The sequence below is a fragment of the Neolamprologus brichardi genome, chromosome 14 (genome assembly GCF_056152115.1).
Source record: "Neolamprologus brichardi isolate AB-2024 chromosome 14, ASM5615211v1, whole genome shotgun sequence".
Taxonomy (NCBI): Eukaryota; Metazoa; Chordata; class Actinopteri; order Cichliformes; family Cichlidae; genus Neolamprologus; species Neolamprologus brichardi.
The window spans coordinates 37,403,146-37,418,793 of NC_142117.1; positions in this window are offsets into that span (position 1 = coordinate 37,403,146).

Consider the following 15,648-nt stretch of genomic DNA (forward strand, 5'->3'; position numbering starts at 1 on the left):
TTCAAGTACAAAAATGAGTCTAAGTTTCAAAAGCTGAAGAGCTCAGCAGACATGTCTCAAACAGCAGTCCAAAAACAAACAGTGCTTAGCCAGTGAACAAACCCGGATAATCTTAAAATGAGCAAAATTCACAAAATGAATAGAACAGAAGGCCTTTGTTGATGTACAGGCGAACGATGCAATGTGAAGCATCTCTCGGAGCGGTGCAGACATCATAAATCTATATGAATGGAAATAAGAGTTAACATGAGTTAAAATACACGCACATGTATCTCGCAGTCTCTAGTAGTACTGCAGTGTTTTAGTTTAGATCAAAGTTTTTCTGTCGTCTGAAGGTTTCGGTATGAGAGCTCTCAGAGAGGCTTTCCTGTGTTCGCAGAGCGAGGGTCGTTTTTATACAGCAAGCCTGTTTAACCAGACGAGTCGCCCCCTGCTGGCTGTTACAAGAAGGCACCTTTGTGTTAGCTTCACTTTGGCGTCTTTTGTACTGTCTCTGTTTGCAAGGAAGAAAACATTGTTCACATTATTGCAATAAAGAAGTTACAGGCGCCTCTGAATAACTGAGTCCAGTCTTGATTGAAAGGAAGTTTCAAAATAAAAGTCACACTGATGTTGAAGCAAGGGGCAACGCAGGCGTGTCAAAAGCTGCAGTTCCTCTAATGTCCACTTGAGGCTCCAGCAGTGAGTCTGTCCTCGTTAAAACTTTACAGCAGGAATAATCATGTTTAGGGCAGGTACAAAAACAGCCGCGGTCTCTATAATAGCTGTGCATTAAGTTTGATAACTAGGGGGCGTGGCTATGTCCACCTTTAATGATCAAGTGAGCAGTGAATTATTTTTATACAGACTTCTTTTTGAAGCACAGAAGCCATGAAAATAAAGTAAAAAAATAAAGTAAAGTGCACTGTAGCAGCTGCGGCGATGTTAACCTGCACTCGTGAGAAAAAGCTTAAAATAAACACGAGGCCGGCGAGGAAGTTTGTCTGAGGCCAGACCGAGAATCTGATCCGCTGACTGAGGTTCGCTGCCGTTTGACGGACGACAGAGGTCTCGGGTTTGATTCCTGCTAACAACCGTGCACGTCTCCTTGGACGGCCCTTTGTTACCTGATGCGGCCAACAGACGGAAACAAACATGATGACGTCTCAGCAGACAGAGGAGCGCTTGTTTTGTGCGTCTGTGGCAACGACAGCTGCAGGGACGAGCTGGTGGAAAAGAACAAATTAATTTAACACACAGCCGGTGGGCGGGTGTGGTGTGGTGGGGTGGTGTTCCCAGTTTCCAGTATCTCTGACCTGCTGGAGCTCCCTCACACTGCCGTTGAAAGTGTTCCAGTCATGACTTTGCGGTCGTGACCTGGACTTGACCCGTCCCACACAGCAGACCTGCGAAAGCCATCAGCTGCTCTCGGCCTCACCGACAGCAACACGGCTGCGACTGAAGGGACGAAACCACCAAGCGGATGGTTACAGCTCCCACAGAGCCCACACATAAACTCTCTTATTTACACAGTGTTCACGCTTCCTTACAGCCTTAATGAGAACTCACTGTTAATTCTGATTATGATTAATGTGCCTGAAAGAAAACATCGGCTCATATATCAGAATATCGGCTCTGAGCCTTCGGACTCGCCGAGCTGTTGGTGTTTAACTTTAAATCTCTAATTTAATTTGTGTCCAGCTTATTATTTTAGGTTTTGATCTTCCTGTTCAGCTCCAACTCGCCGGACCACCGCGCTCCCAAGGCATGCTGGGAAAGCAGCATAGGTCTGTTTTCTTTGTGCTGATTGGCTGGCTGCTTGCCTTTGTTTTTATACCAACTAATGAGCCAATCACACGGCTCACTGACACACGCGGGGTGACGAGCGTGATGAGAAGCAGCTGGTGAAGAAGCTGCTTCTTCACCAGCTGTGTGTGCCTGGTGAAGAAGCAACCCAATGTGTGCCTGTCCTCCAGGTGGCGCCAGAGGAGGCGCTCGGGGTCCTTCAGGACTGAAGAAGATGCTGTGAATTACTTTTATTGTCATCTGTCATTTATCTTTGCTTTCTACATCATTGTGGAGCCCTTAGTGCACAGTGAGGATTAAATGACGTAAGATGGTTCATTTTGTGGTCTTTTTTTGTGTTTTCTTAACTGTTAATTATCATTTTTTGTCTCTTTGTGATGTTTTTGGTTCTTTTATGTCTCTGTGGGATTTGATTGGCTAATGCTGCATCAGTTTGTTTTCATTTTCTGCCCTTTTGGAACATTTTCTACATGTTTGCAGATATTTTTAAACCACTTTGTGGCGATTTTGATGCTGTTTTTGGTTGTTTTGTGTGTTTGTTTGTGTTTGTGGGTATTTTGTGTCAGTTTGTACCCACTGAAGCTGACATTCTGACTCTGTGCGTGTTTCCAACCCGGCAGAGGCTGAGGTGAAACAAAAACTGCGGTCAGTCAGAAGGAGGAAACACTTGTCCAGTGTTAACCCGTCATCCCACAGCTGTAGTTCCTCCTGTGGCCACAAGGTGGAGGTATACTAAAGCAGCTTTTGTGTCTCTCGGTTGTTTCATAGCATCTTCTGTCTTTTTTCTCTCATTTTATATTATTTGAAGTCATTTTGGTGCTTTTGCTCCTCCTGCTTTTGTCACTTCTGGTCATCCTTTAAAGTTTTGTGATTTCACATCATTTTACGGTCTTTTTGTGTAATTACATCTGTTTTTGGACAGTTTTTGCTTTTATGTCTCGGTGCCTTTTTGGACTTTGTGTCCATTTCACTTTTGTCTTGGCGGAATTTCATCGCTCTTTGAGGTCATTTTGTTATTTTGTGTCCACATGTTGCATCTTTTTGGCCAACTGTTTGTCATCTCACATCATGTTCTGAGCTGAAGTGACATTTATGACATTTACTATAAAGGACCTTTATTGTAATGTATTTATTGTTGTGCAATTTTACATCAGTTTGTGGCTTTTGATTTCTTTTTGTTTGTTCTGGTCGTGATTTTGTTGTTTTTCATCACATTTTAATAACTGCACTGAAAGTTTTGGCATGCTTTTGTAATTTTACATCCTTTGTGCACATTGTTATGTTTGGTTTGTGTTGTTTTTGTCAAAAAAACCCCAAAAGATCCCTGAAGAAGAAACATAGACATAGATGGTTTCTGTTGAATGAAGCTTTGACGTGAGCTGAATCCCTGCAGTGTCTCAGGTGCAGACCCTCGCTGTCTCCAGGTGACGGTGCTGTACTTCTGTCTCTCGGTGTCTTCGCGTCTGCTCTGATTATGAAGCTGATAAAATCTTTTTTTTTTATCTGAAGTTCACTGAGTTTGTGTTTTTTACATAAAACGATTCTCACTTTGAAGCACAAACGCTTTGATTTGATTAACTTGGGTTCACTGACCCTTTAAGTGATGCAACTTTTTCAGTCTCTCTTTGAACCCTAATTGGCTGCTGCAGAGTGAAGGAGGTAAACAACAAGTAAACAGTGTGTGTGTGTGTGTGTGTGTGTGTGTGTTTTATTGGCAGGTACCTGAGGACCTGATTGATGCCAGCGGCCCCCCGCGACAGCAAAACTGTGGCAGCAGCGCTCTGATTGGTGGTCTCTTCCCTGGTCTGACGCTCTGGCCTGTGTTACGCTACAGTGTGAACACACACACACACACACACACACACCCATATCTGTCTGCCCTTCTGAGGACCGACACTGAAGGCTGATGAACAAATATTTACACAAATCTCTGATTTTTAAACCAGTTTTAAAAATGTTTAAAAAATATATGTTTCGAGTAATGCTTTCAAAACCTTCCTTCCTTGTTTCCTTGTTTCTTTTTGTCTTTTTCCTTCCTTCCTTCCTTCCTTCCTTCCTTGAGTCCTGTCTTCTTTTTGTAAACTCACTCTGTGAGGTGGGGAAGCTGTTTTATGACTGCAGGTTTCAGACGTTTGCTCTACATTTCCGACCAGGACGTTTTATCCATCTTTTATATACAGTCTGTGACGATGACATCATCCTCCTCGTGGTGTTCGTAGATGTCGTTCAGTCGCTGCAGCCACGCGTCCTCTCACACCAGCTGTTACGTATCACCAAACTCCACCCACCTCCATGTTAGACACACAGCGGAGTAACACATTAAACGTTGTTGAGCATTCTCTGAATAGCTTGATTTTCTTTCTTTCGCTGCTACTACTACTACGGTTGCCATGAGGACCGGCGTTGTTGGCTCGCCGCTTGCCCCTTCAGGCTTGGCTGCTGTTCAGACACTCAGTGTTTGGTTTAGAGACACAACGGCCACCGGCAGCCCCGCTCTCGGCCCTTTCTGCTCATGTTTGGGTGCTTTTGTGGTGGCGGTGGCTACACTCGTCTTTCAGAGGAGTGTTTGTGTTTAAAAGAAGGTTTTCAGGTTTACAAACCTCCTGTCACATCTTTAAGCCCAGCAGTTTGTCCTTAGGTGACACCAGAGAGGCTTCGCACTCTGACGGATGGACGAAGGAGATCAAATAAGTTTGAAGAAACACAACGACAGCATGAATTCTGGTTCTCAGTCCAAAACTACTCGAGCACCAAATTATTTAAAGGATTTTCTTTATTTTTAATGTGAAGAACAAAAACAAAGACTTCAAAACTGACCGAAACATCTAGATCCTCACAGCAGGGTGAGGACGGCGTCACTGCTTCCCCGTTAACCTCGAGCTGGTCTCAGCTCACCTGTTCAGGCTTAGGAGAGTGAAAACACTGTGTCAGTGTCTTCTTTGGTTTTCAGTATTTCCTGCTGTGCTGTCATGTTTGTAAATCTGAACTAAGATTCCAACTTTGTGGGAGATGAATCCTGGTGAATCCCGACTTCATAAACTGGTGTTTGCAAACTTTCAGGCCTTCGTGAACTCGATGTGTGCTGCAGACGTCGACAGCCTGAGACACTCAGAGCTGTTTTGGGGACATTAGCCGCTGTGTTAAATCGAGCCGTATTAGCACGCAGCTCTAATATGGAAGTAATGAAAAGCTGCGTGCTCAGATTTTAGATTTAGAGGCGTTAGTTTGCTGGATTCCTGTTGGGATTAAACCAGATTAGTTTGGGGAGTGAACAACAGACCGACAGCAGACCGACCTGCTGCTGTTTGACTGAAATATCAAAAACCTTCAGCTTTTATGGGCTGATGACGGTTTTACTGAGGAAAACTGCACCGAATGCTTCATGACGTTCTCTTTTAGTTTGATCATTTTGTGTCTCAGTATTATATTTATGTATAAAGGAACAGTTTGCACCTCTGTCGGTGCGTTTGGGTGCTCCTGGGGAGCTCGTGCTTCTGAGGAAATATGTGGATTGAAGATGCGGCTCCACGAGGAGGCATATGTGGTCGGTATTGAGGGTGGTCCAGTGGTTTATTACTATCTCCACTGCTTAACTGGAACACCGGTGAGAAGAGAGGTGACATCATAGGGACCGTCAGCATAGATCTGAACACTGTTGAGTAATGTTATCAATGTTAGCACTGATTAGCAGGTTTACAATGGAAGACACACGTAGACAAATGATCAGTTTCAAACATGTCAGGTGTTAACATTACATCAGCTGTAGTTGCTTCTTATATAAACGTTTAATCAGCCTGCTGTGTATCATCATGAGAGGATCGGTCGTGTGGATGCTGCATGTGGCTAGGAGCAAAAAAAAACATGCACAAAACGGCTCGGTTTAAATGTTAAAGGTTGCGTTTGCAGCTTTGGTCACTGTTTTAACTGTAATTTAAAGTAAAGCTGAGATATTTGACTTGAAAAGATAGAAAACGGATCCAAACCAGTTCCAGGTGTAAGTCTGAACTAAAAAGCTTCCATTGGCCACGATGAGGAAACGTACTGTAGACGTGCAAAAGTCTGCACTGACTAACATCCAGCCATGAAATGAGTGTAAATTCTTGGGTTCTCCAATAGTGTAGAAAAGAGCACCTTCTTCCTGTGTTTAGTTTGTTGCTCTCCGACACATCCGGCCAATCAGTGGACGGAACATTCTCACGTGGTTTGCAGTTTGGCTTTTTGATTGGCTTGGAGTTCACCTGGATTTCCCTCTGTGTGAACTACGAGACAAAGCTACGTTTAGAATAGAATAGAATCGCCATTTATTGTCATTGTCATGTACGTGTGGGTGATCGTGGCTCAAGAGTTGGGAGTTCGCCTTGTAATTGGAAGGTTGCCGGTTCGAGCCTCGGCTCGGACAGTCTCGGTCGTTGTGTCCTTGGGCAAGACACTTCACCCGTTGCCTACTGGTGGTGGTCAGAGGGCCCGGTGGCGCCAGTGTCCAGCAGCCTCGCCTCTGTCAGTGCGCCCCAGGGTGGCTACAATGTAGCTGCCATCACCAGTGTGTGAATGTGTGAATGTGTGGATGACTGGATGTGTAAAGCGCTTTGGGGTCCTTAGGGACTAATAAAGCGCTATACAAATACAGGCCATTTACATCAAAATGATGGATGCTCCACACCAACTGTGCAGGAATAAATGACAAACAGGAGAAATATGTATAATTAAGAGGAACATATAAAAACTCATCAACTGATTTGGGCGGTGATTCGTAGACCGATTAGCAGATTAGTCGATCAAACCCTGTTTGAGTGTGAGGCATGATGATGGTTGCACATAGCTCAGTAGCCTAACTCGAACTCTTAGAAGGAATTTTTCAGTATGAATAATTTCACTGGAAATATTTAATTCAGTAAGTTTCTAAATAACAGTGGCATCATTTAACCTCTCGCCCTCTTCATTTCAAAGATTTACTAAATATAATGTAACAACTTGAAAATTTGAATAAATTTTTTCAAAGTGAGGAAGTTAAACTGTTAAAACTAAAATCTGAGCCTTTTGCTTTTCTGTCTGCACTAAACGGAGAAACATTTGAAGTTCTGTGATCGTCTCCAGTGTTTAGAGAACAAACAGCATCGTGTTGCAGCGATTCAGTTACACCACCTGAAACTGACAACATACAGGTTTGCCTCACTTACAGGAGGATCAAATCTCCCCTCCTTTCAGCAACAGGAAGAACGCTTTGTACAAACGTTTAACACGCTTCAGTTGTGGCACACTTTCATTCACACACTCAAACACTTGCTGACCTCTTCTAATCAGCTCGGACATACAGACGGCCAATCAGAGGGACCGCTGGTGCTGATGTCACCAGGTGTGTTGGTATATTGTTCTGAATGAGGGCTCGGCACGCTGCCTGGGTGACAACTGACTCCTCTGTGCTGTTAGTGGTGTTTGGAACATAAGTTGTCATTTTGACCTGTTTTTATTGCAGGTTGTTGAAATAAATGTGAAGAAACATCATCAAAGGTAAATCGCAGATGGTCACGACAAACATTACTGCAGGGTGATGCGCTGTCATGGCTCTTTATTCTTCTGAAACATAAATATGCTCTTATAGAAGATGGTATCATCAGCAGAAAATCTGCTTTGTGAGGGAAGCCTCACTTTCTATCTTTAGATGATTGATTTGATTGAAGGAAATTCTTTATTTTTCAACAAATCTTTAAGGAAGAGAATATGAACAGAGGCTGGAGGTACAGACGGTAAAGAAAGATGTTTTACCTCGAGTTGTTGTACACGAATAACATGAAGTAGAGTCATTGTGGGTCTGCTTAAACAGAAAGCAGACACACAGGCCCTTCAGGTAATTGGAAAATGGAAACATCAGGAACACAACTGGAACTAAAAAAGTGTAATTTTTTAAATGAGGTATTAAATAAGATCAGATCTGGTTAAAACCTTCATATATATAAAGATATCATCAGCATAAACAGATTTTGAATGTATTGTAGTGAAACATGGAACCACCATGACCTCCACCAGCATCCTCCCGCTTCAATCAATCCTTTAAAGCACAGGTGTTGAACTCCAGGCCTCGAGGGCCGCTGTCCTGCAGGTTTTAAATGTGTCCTTGAACCAACACAGCTGATTTAAATGACTAAATGACCTCCTCAACATGTCTTGAAGTTCTCCAGATTCCTGGTAATCAGTGTTGGGAAGGTTACTTTTAAAATGTATTCCATTACAGATTACAGATTACATGCCCCAAAATGTATTCTGTAACGTATTCCGTTACGTTACTCAATGAGAGTAACGTATTCTGAATACTTTGGATTACTTAATATATTATCATGCTGTTTACAACTACATGAATGTACTATTGCTGTGATTTATTACTGTTACTGAAGGTCCGCGGCTCCGAACCGTTGTAAAGGGACCTCTGGCTAATACGGTGGGTTCTGTGTCGGACTCGTAGCCGAAAACTAGCTTTACTTTGTTGTCTGGGTCAACTTTGCTAGCAGAGACAGAGAGAGGCGTTGAAAGGCTGCTCCAAAGGAACTTATTGTTTTTGGAGGAAAACACGAACACGGTGTACAGTCGAGTCTTAATAGCTTACTTACAACTGGGCTCGTCAGGCTCTCTTCTTGGCTGCAGTGGTTATTATTATATTTACATGCTTCCAGCTCCCCTTTCTGCTCGATGACAGCTCCTACTTTTCCTTTTTCTCCCTCCCTCGCTCACAGACACATAACGTGTATGGCAGTCCATTCTCCCTGCAGCACGGACTACACTGCCTATGATGCTACATTCTTTAGAGCTATACCTGTAGCATTCTGCCTATTAGCTTAGCACAACAACAACAGGCGCTCCCTCACCCAGGAAACACGCAGAGAGAGCGTCACCCTGTAACCATGGCAACCGTAACGCTGCCGCCTGGAACAACGGCTGTCAAACAAAACCCAAACAGTCCTGACCCGCCACAGTATGAAACAGGGAAGTACCGCCGTGTAATCCATTTATTTCAACAAAGTAACTGTATTCTAAATACCACCTTTTTAAACGGTAACTGTAACGGAATACAGTTACTCTTATTTTGTATTTTAAATACGTAACGGCGGTACATGTATTCCGTTACTCCCCAACACTGCTGGTAATGAACTAAGCATGTGATTCAGGTGTGTTGACCCCGGGTGGGATCTAAACCCTGCAGGACACCGGCCCTCGAGGCCTGGAGTTCAACACCCCTGCTTTAAAGGATGCAAACTTAATTTAGTTAAAAACCCCGTTTCAAAAACGCTGTGACGAATGTGAACAAAAACTGCAACTTTACTTACAATAGAAGATGAAAACATATCAAAAGCCTTTCAGACATTCAAACGTTTTTGCTGCCCTTAAATTCAAAATGAGAGCACATTTTCCAAAAAACTGTAAAATGTCTTGATTTAAACATGTGATATATTTTCTGTCGTATTGTGAATAAAATATTGGTTTATAAAGTTTACAGTGTGCATTCTTTTTCTGTATTTTAGACAGCCTTCCAAATTTGTTGAATTTGACTTGCACATCTCAAAAGCACTTTATGGATTAAGATAAACATCTGATGATATGATGCCTTCTGCTGTTCTGCAGACACTACAGGCTGAATGTGTCCCTTAAACAAGTTGTTGTGTAGTAGCTCCTGGTGAAGCTCCAACCTCTGCAGACCTGTGAGCGTCACTGAGGTTATTGATCGGTTGACTCCATCACTAACATAATAAGCGAACTTGTGTCAGAGAGGCATCGAAGCACGTGAAGCAGAGACGTCTCAACCGTTTAGATTTGAGCTGTTTCAGGTGATGTTCTCGTCTATTCACACACAAACTGTTTTCATGTGTTAAAGACATTTGATTGCCAACCTGTTGTTGTCAGACTGATAAACTGATGTAATATGAGAACATGTTGCTTTCATGCCGGAGGTGAAGCAGCTGGTTGGTCCGCCTCAGAGATCAGAACCATGGGCGATCGAGGTTAGACGCCTGGAGGTGTTTCTCTCTCTCACAGGGCTTTAATTGGCCCTGAGCTGCCAGCAGGGCGCCATTGTGCACGTAAAAGAAGCTTAGCAGCACGAGGCCGGCAGCCAGCGACACACACACACACACACACACACACACACAGAGCTGGGAATGATGGCCGGGTGTGATGTGTGTGTGTGTGTGATATCATGCATGAATGTGTGTGTGTAACGAGGATATTACATGTCCTGTGTGTCCATGTTTGTGTTTTGAGGGGGGTAGTTAATGTGTGTGTGTCTTCAGCTTATCTCCACAGGAGACACTCAGGTTTAACCAGGCAGGTTAACACACACACACACACACACACACACACACACACACACACACACACACACACACACACACACACAGATTGATTTCTTTCCTCTCATGCAGCCATAAACGTGACCTCGAGCAGCGCGTTGGCCGTATTTCGTCCTGCGTTGGACGACACTCTCGTCTTTTTGCATCGCTCTTGTTCTTTCGAGTGGACTCGAGTCTCAGACACTCTTCAGTGGTCATTCACGGCCTCTGCAGCTCGCTATCAGTGCTGCTCACCTGCAGCACATCTTTGAGTTTACAGCTCGTGGTCAGTTTGGACCTTATAAAAACTGATTCTCCCTAACCCTCGTTCCAGTTCTTCTTGGACTTCCTGTTTGGATGTTAATGAGCACAAATTAGCAGGTAATCAACTTAGCATCAGGTGATCAGAAAGCACTCCACGGTCACTTCTAGCTCCAAAAAATCCCTCCACTCACACAAAGCTGAAGCTTCCAAACATTCAGAGGAGTTTACTGTGTCTAGTGTGCGGCTGCAGCAGCTCAGTGTTGCATGGAGGCTTTCAGGCTTTCGTGCCTCCTGCAGCTCGTGCTCAGACATTCTCCTTCCTGTGTGGTGTATAGCACAGACGCCGTGGTTTACGGGGATGTGTGAGGGTCTGTGGTTGACGAGTGAAGGTTGTTATTGGTGTGGGAGTGTTGAAATGTGGTTTACGGTTCCCCGATTGTGGTCGTGTCGATGGTTACCGTCTTGGGCGGGTTCACCGGCTTCTCCTGGATCCAGTTAAAACTTTTCTGAGTGAAGCAGCAGATTGTTTAATCACACCGAGGTCAGATTTGGGTGTACCTGAGGCGGCGTCCAGCGGAGAACAGGCTGCTGGCAGTCAGGCAGCCGCCGCTGTTGTCCAACAAATCCTGCCGCCCGGCCCACTGTTATTAGGATCCCAGCAGGGAGGAGGAGTAAGGAGGAGGGCGGGCGGGATTTAACATCTGTCCCACTGAAGCTGTGTGAGACCACCAGGTAGCCCACCTGTAGCCCTCCATGCTGCCCTGCAGAGGGGTAATTATCGGCTAACTGCTGCCGCCACCGGAGGCCGGTTGAAGGTGTTAAAAGCAGCAGACATTAAAACGTGAGCTTTTCTTCACAGCCACACAAACACACACATCCTCCGTTTCTATGACTCTGAACACAGCCGACGTGACTCTGTCTAAAATCACATAAATGTGAAATATTCAGTGTTTGCAGACGTCATCGAGACTCATGAATTATTTTAGATATTTCACTTTGTGTCTCTTCTTTTTTCCTCTTTGTAATTTTTTGAGTTTTTATGTTTTTGTTTTACATTTGCAGTTTTTTAGTTTTTTGTGCACCTTTGTTGTTGTCGGGTTGTGTATTTATTTAAATTCACACGCTCCGGTGCTCCAGGACTGAAGATGATCAGGTGCTGATGACGAGGTTAACATACATGTTGTTAAAACACAAACAGCACTTGTTGCCTCACTGCTCTCATTAAAGACTCAAATAAATTCCCACTGAACTGAGGACGGATGTTTTTATTGAGGAAGTGATGATGAAGCCGCACAGGAACCCGTGTCAGAGTTTCAGCGCCTGGCTCGAAGACACTTCAGCAGACACCAAACTAAACCAGCTGGCTTCGCTGGGTCAGTAATCCTCCGACCTGCTGCCTGTCGGACGCGTGCTGGTGAGCTACGGCAGCCCGGAGGCTCCGTGTAATTGGCAGAGGGCGTCCTGATCCAGCGGCTGTGAATGAGAGCTCAGCACGAAGGCGGCTGCAACGGAGACACTTCAAAGAGGAGCTGAGAGGGCGACCTGCTGACCGACACTCCCAAACACACACACACACACACACACAGCGCTGCTGACTTTAACGAACCTCTGACTTTTCCTCTGGTGCTCCCACAAGGTGGATGTTTCCATAGAAACCGTTGAGCTCTCATCAGCGTGGAGGTCGTCAAAGAAAGATGCGATGCCGCGATGTGTCATGATTATTAAAAATACAACGTTGATATTAATAAAGAGCAACTAAAGGAGCAGACACGAAAACTACAAAATCATCAACTCTGAGCTCGAGCAGACAATAAAAGATCATCTGATCCTCAGAAGGTCTTAAAATTACGTAACCCAAACCTCCGATGAACTACAACACACGACATATTACACCCTGTAATTATTCATTCAGCATGAGCTGAACCAAAACACAGAGTCCATCCTTGGAGCTCAGAGGGGAAACCTACAACCTTTGAATTTCTTCCTCAAAAATGGCCTAAAAGTCCAACGCAGCGCCCGCTGTGCCACACACATGTTTGACAGCAGCAGGCTTGTACAGCGGTAGAGGGGTGAGGATTTCGGCTCCTCACAGTCACCGAGTGGACCACAAACTCCTCCGTATACCAGTGTGAGGCCATCTGTCCCACAGCTGATGACCCAAGCACAGCAGATCTGCAGCAGAATGACTGAAAAAGAAAAGAATCAAAGTGCTGCAGAGCTCAGAGAGCTGTGCATGGACGAATGCTGCAAACCTCGATGAACCGAAGCAACGCTGTGAAGAGGAGTGGACCAGACTTCCTCCAGTGATGTCAGAGACGAAACAGTCAGACACATCTCTGTTAATAAATGCTGAAATGATGGGATCATCCCAGCAGTATCTGAAGCTGTGATGGTGGATTTAGAACAAGTTTGTCACAATGTCCAATTCCTGGATCCAGATCCATTTTTCCCGACCCCACCTGTGATGCAACTCAATCCATAAATTTGGAGTAAATCTGAGACTGTCCTGTCTGTACTGGAAGGCTGCTCGTTTCACTTCAGCTTTTATTGGTTTAGTTTTGATCAGTTTCATACGGAGCCCCGCAGGGGACATGGGAGAAAAAAAAATTAAGACGGACTTTTGCGAGATCTCGCAAAACTAACTCGGGATCTCGCAAAACAAACTCGCAAAAGCTTTGGGAGATCTCGCAAAAGTTTTAGCCACATTCTTCCCGTTAGCTTCGAGCTAACGGGAGGTCGAGACTAACGGGAGGTCGAGACCTACTACAGCCGGGAGGAACACCGCTTTCCCGGCACATCGTGCCTCGACCTCCCGGTCGGCTTCGAGCCAGCGTCCGAAGAATGCGGCTAAAACTTTTGCGAGCTCCCGAGTTTGTTTTGCGAGATCTCGCAAAAGTCCATCTTAATTTTTTTTTCTCCCATGTCCCCTGCGGGGCTCCGTAGTTTCAGTCTTTATTATATTTTAATGGTATTTTTCAGATGTCGGTAAATAAAATGACCAGAGCCTCAGCAGCTAAGCAACAATTATATAACACAACAGAGTTTTAGTTCTGCTTTTTATTCTTAATTCAGTGAATAAAACGTTTGTCACGCCTAGTTTTAGTTTTGGGTTTTTCATTCATTCTGGGAAACTTTGAAATCTTAAACCTGTAGAGCTCCTTTAACTGCCTCCTCCATGAGTGTGCTGAACCTGCCCTCTCCTGCAGGCTCGGCATATGGCCGCCGTGTTCACACTGCTGCTATTTGATGAGCAGCAGGTCTGCTGGTGGAGCTCATTAACCCCCCAGACTCCACCCCATCTACAAGCGCTTAACCAGCCACAAAAGCTGATGGGGAAAGTCATTTTTAATGGTTTAGCGGTCTCACAGCAGGGGTGGGGGAACAGATTTGTCCCTCAGCTGGTGGTGAAGAGCTGCCTGAAGCCTGATCTTGACTTTCAAGACCAGAGTAAACGATCTGAGCCTGAGAGCCATTGCTGCAGCCGACTTCTGACCTCTGACCCAGCAGAGAGCTGCTGTATTGTACTCAAATAAAAATAAATGATGTATCTGCCCGCACCTCCTCTTTCTTTCCTCCTCCCTTTCTTCTTCGTCCCTCTTCCTCCGTTAATGTGTCACCTCGCTGGAATGCCGGTCTGTGAATTAGACTCCTAATTGTTGCTGCAGTTTAACAGACCTGCTGTCAGACTGCAGATTAACTCTGTGTGTGTGTGTGTGTGTGTGTGTGTGTGTGTGTGTCAGTGATCTCAGCACTAGCAGCTGCAGACAGGTTACACTTGCTCCATCTCTGCATTCAAACCTGTGAAGATCCTGGTCATGCCTAAATGCACTGAGCTGATTGGCTAATGAAAGGTTTGTCTTAAGGAGACCAGGTGAACAGGTGTACCTAATACCTAAAACCTGATCCATCCATTTTCATTCCAGCTCCATCAACCACATCTGAAAACATCTCTTCCCTCCCATCGCTCGCATCCACGGCAGGAGCAGAAGTCTATTTTACAGTCGTGGTTCTCCAGGACTGCTCAAGGACTGGGCCTATGAGTGTCAAACATGAGGCCCGGGGCCAGAACCGGCCAGCAGAGACTCCAACGCGACCATCTGGACGACATTTTTAAAATATGAAAGAGTGCAAACATTTTGGACTTCCAACTTTTAATTTTCATGATTGTTGTCCTGCTGAGAACAACCCCCGTACTCCCACTCACACCCCACCAAAGTAATGAGTCATAAACAATTAACTCTCTGGTCCCACTGCAGACACTTTTACTGCAGAAAAATACCTTTTCTGTAATTTTACACATTTACAGCACAAATCTGATTGTTTTCCTTTACTACAGCTGTGTTTCTTTAACGTGACCCAGAGCCTTATGTTTGACACCCCTACAGTATCACATAATGCTGTTTGCAGTCTGCCCACTGATCCTGTCACGTGTGGCTCTCTTCTGAATATTCCACAAAGTGCGCTGAGCCGCTTTCGCCTGAATGAATGAACTCAGGAGTTTTTCCGCGCCGTGCCTGCAGGGGGGACCCTCAGCTCCGTCCCGACAGCTGACTGCACAGACGGATCTGCACACGCACACCTGTGAGAGCTGCAGTCGGCTGCAGTCTGGCCGGACCCTCAACCGGGCATCGCGACATTTCAGCCCGTCTCCGCTTCTTTCGGGACCCGAGCGAGAGTCCGCTGAGCTTTACGCGCAACACGCACTCCGAAAACCCGGGAAGACTTCTGCGCCCCGCGGCTCTCCTGCGCTCTGAGTCTCTGCAGGTAGAAAACACGATGAACACGCAGCTGCTTTAAAGTGTGGACTTTTTAACGCAGGCAGGTGCAGTGAGAGGCGCAGCGGAGTTTTAAAATAGATTTTAAAAGCTTTTATTAAACAGGTTTATTTAAAAGGTTTGGGACACAGCTTCATATCTGTGTGGTCAAAATGATTGTGCTTACTGAGAAAGGTGCAGTTATTTTAATCCAGTGTTCAGTTTTTAACTATGCATTCTTATGCCGGTACTTTGCACATTTAATGATTATAACAGTTACAGTCAGCGGCGTTTCCAGGACTTTTAAACACGAGGGAGCCCACAGGAAGTGGGAATATTTAATCAGAAATGTAAAAAAAGACTTATGAGTTGATTTTCATGCACTCATTCAGATGGATTACAAAGACTTTAAATACAGTAGTGTTGTGTTAAATAAGAGTTTTACAAAGTAGTGAGAGTATTTTGACTAAAGTACCCCCCACCCCCCATGGTTAGAGTCCATTTTCCCCTGAATTGTCTGAATTAAGAGA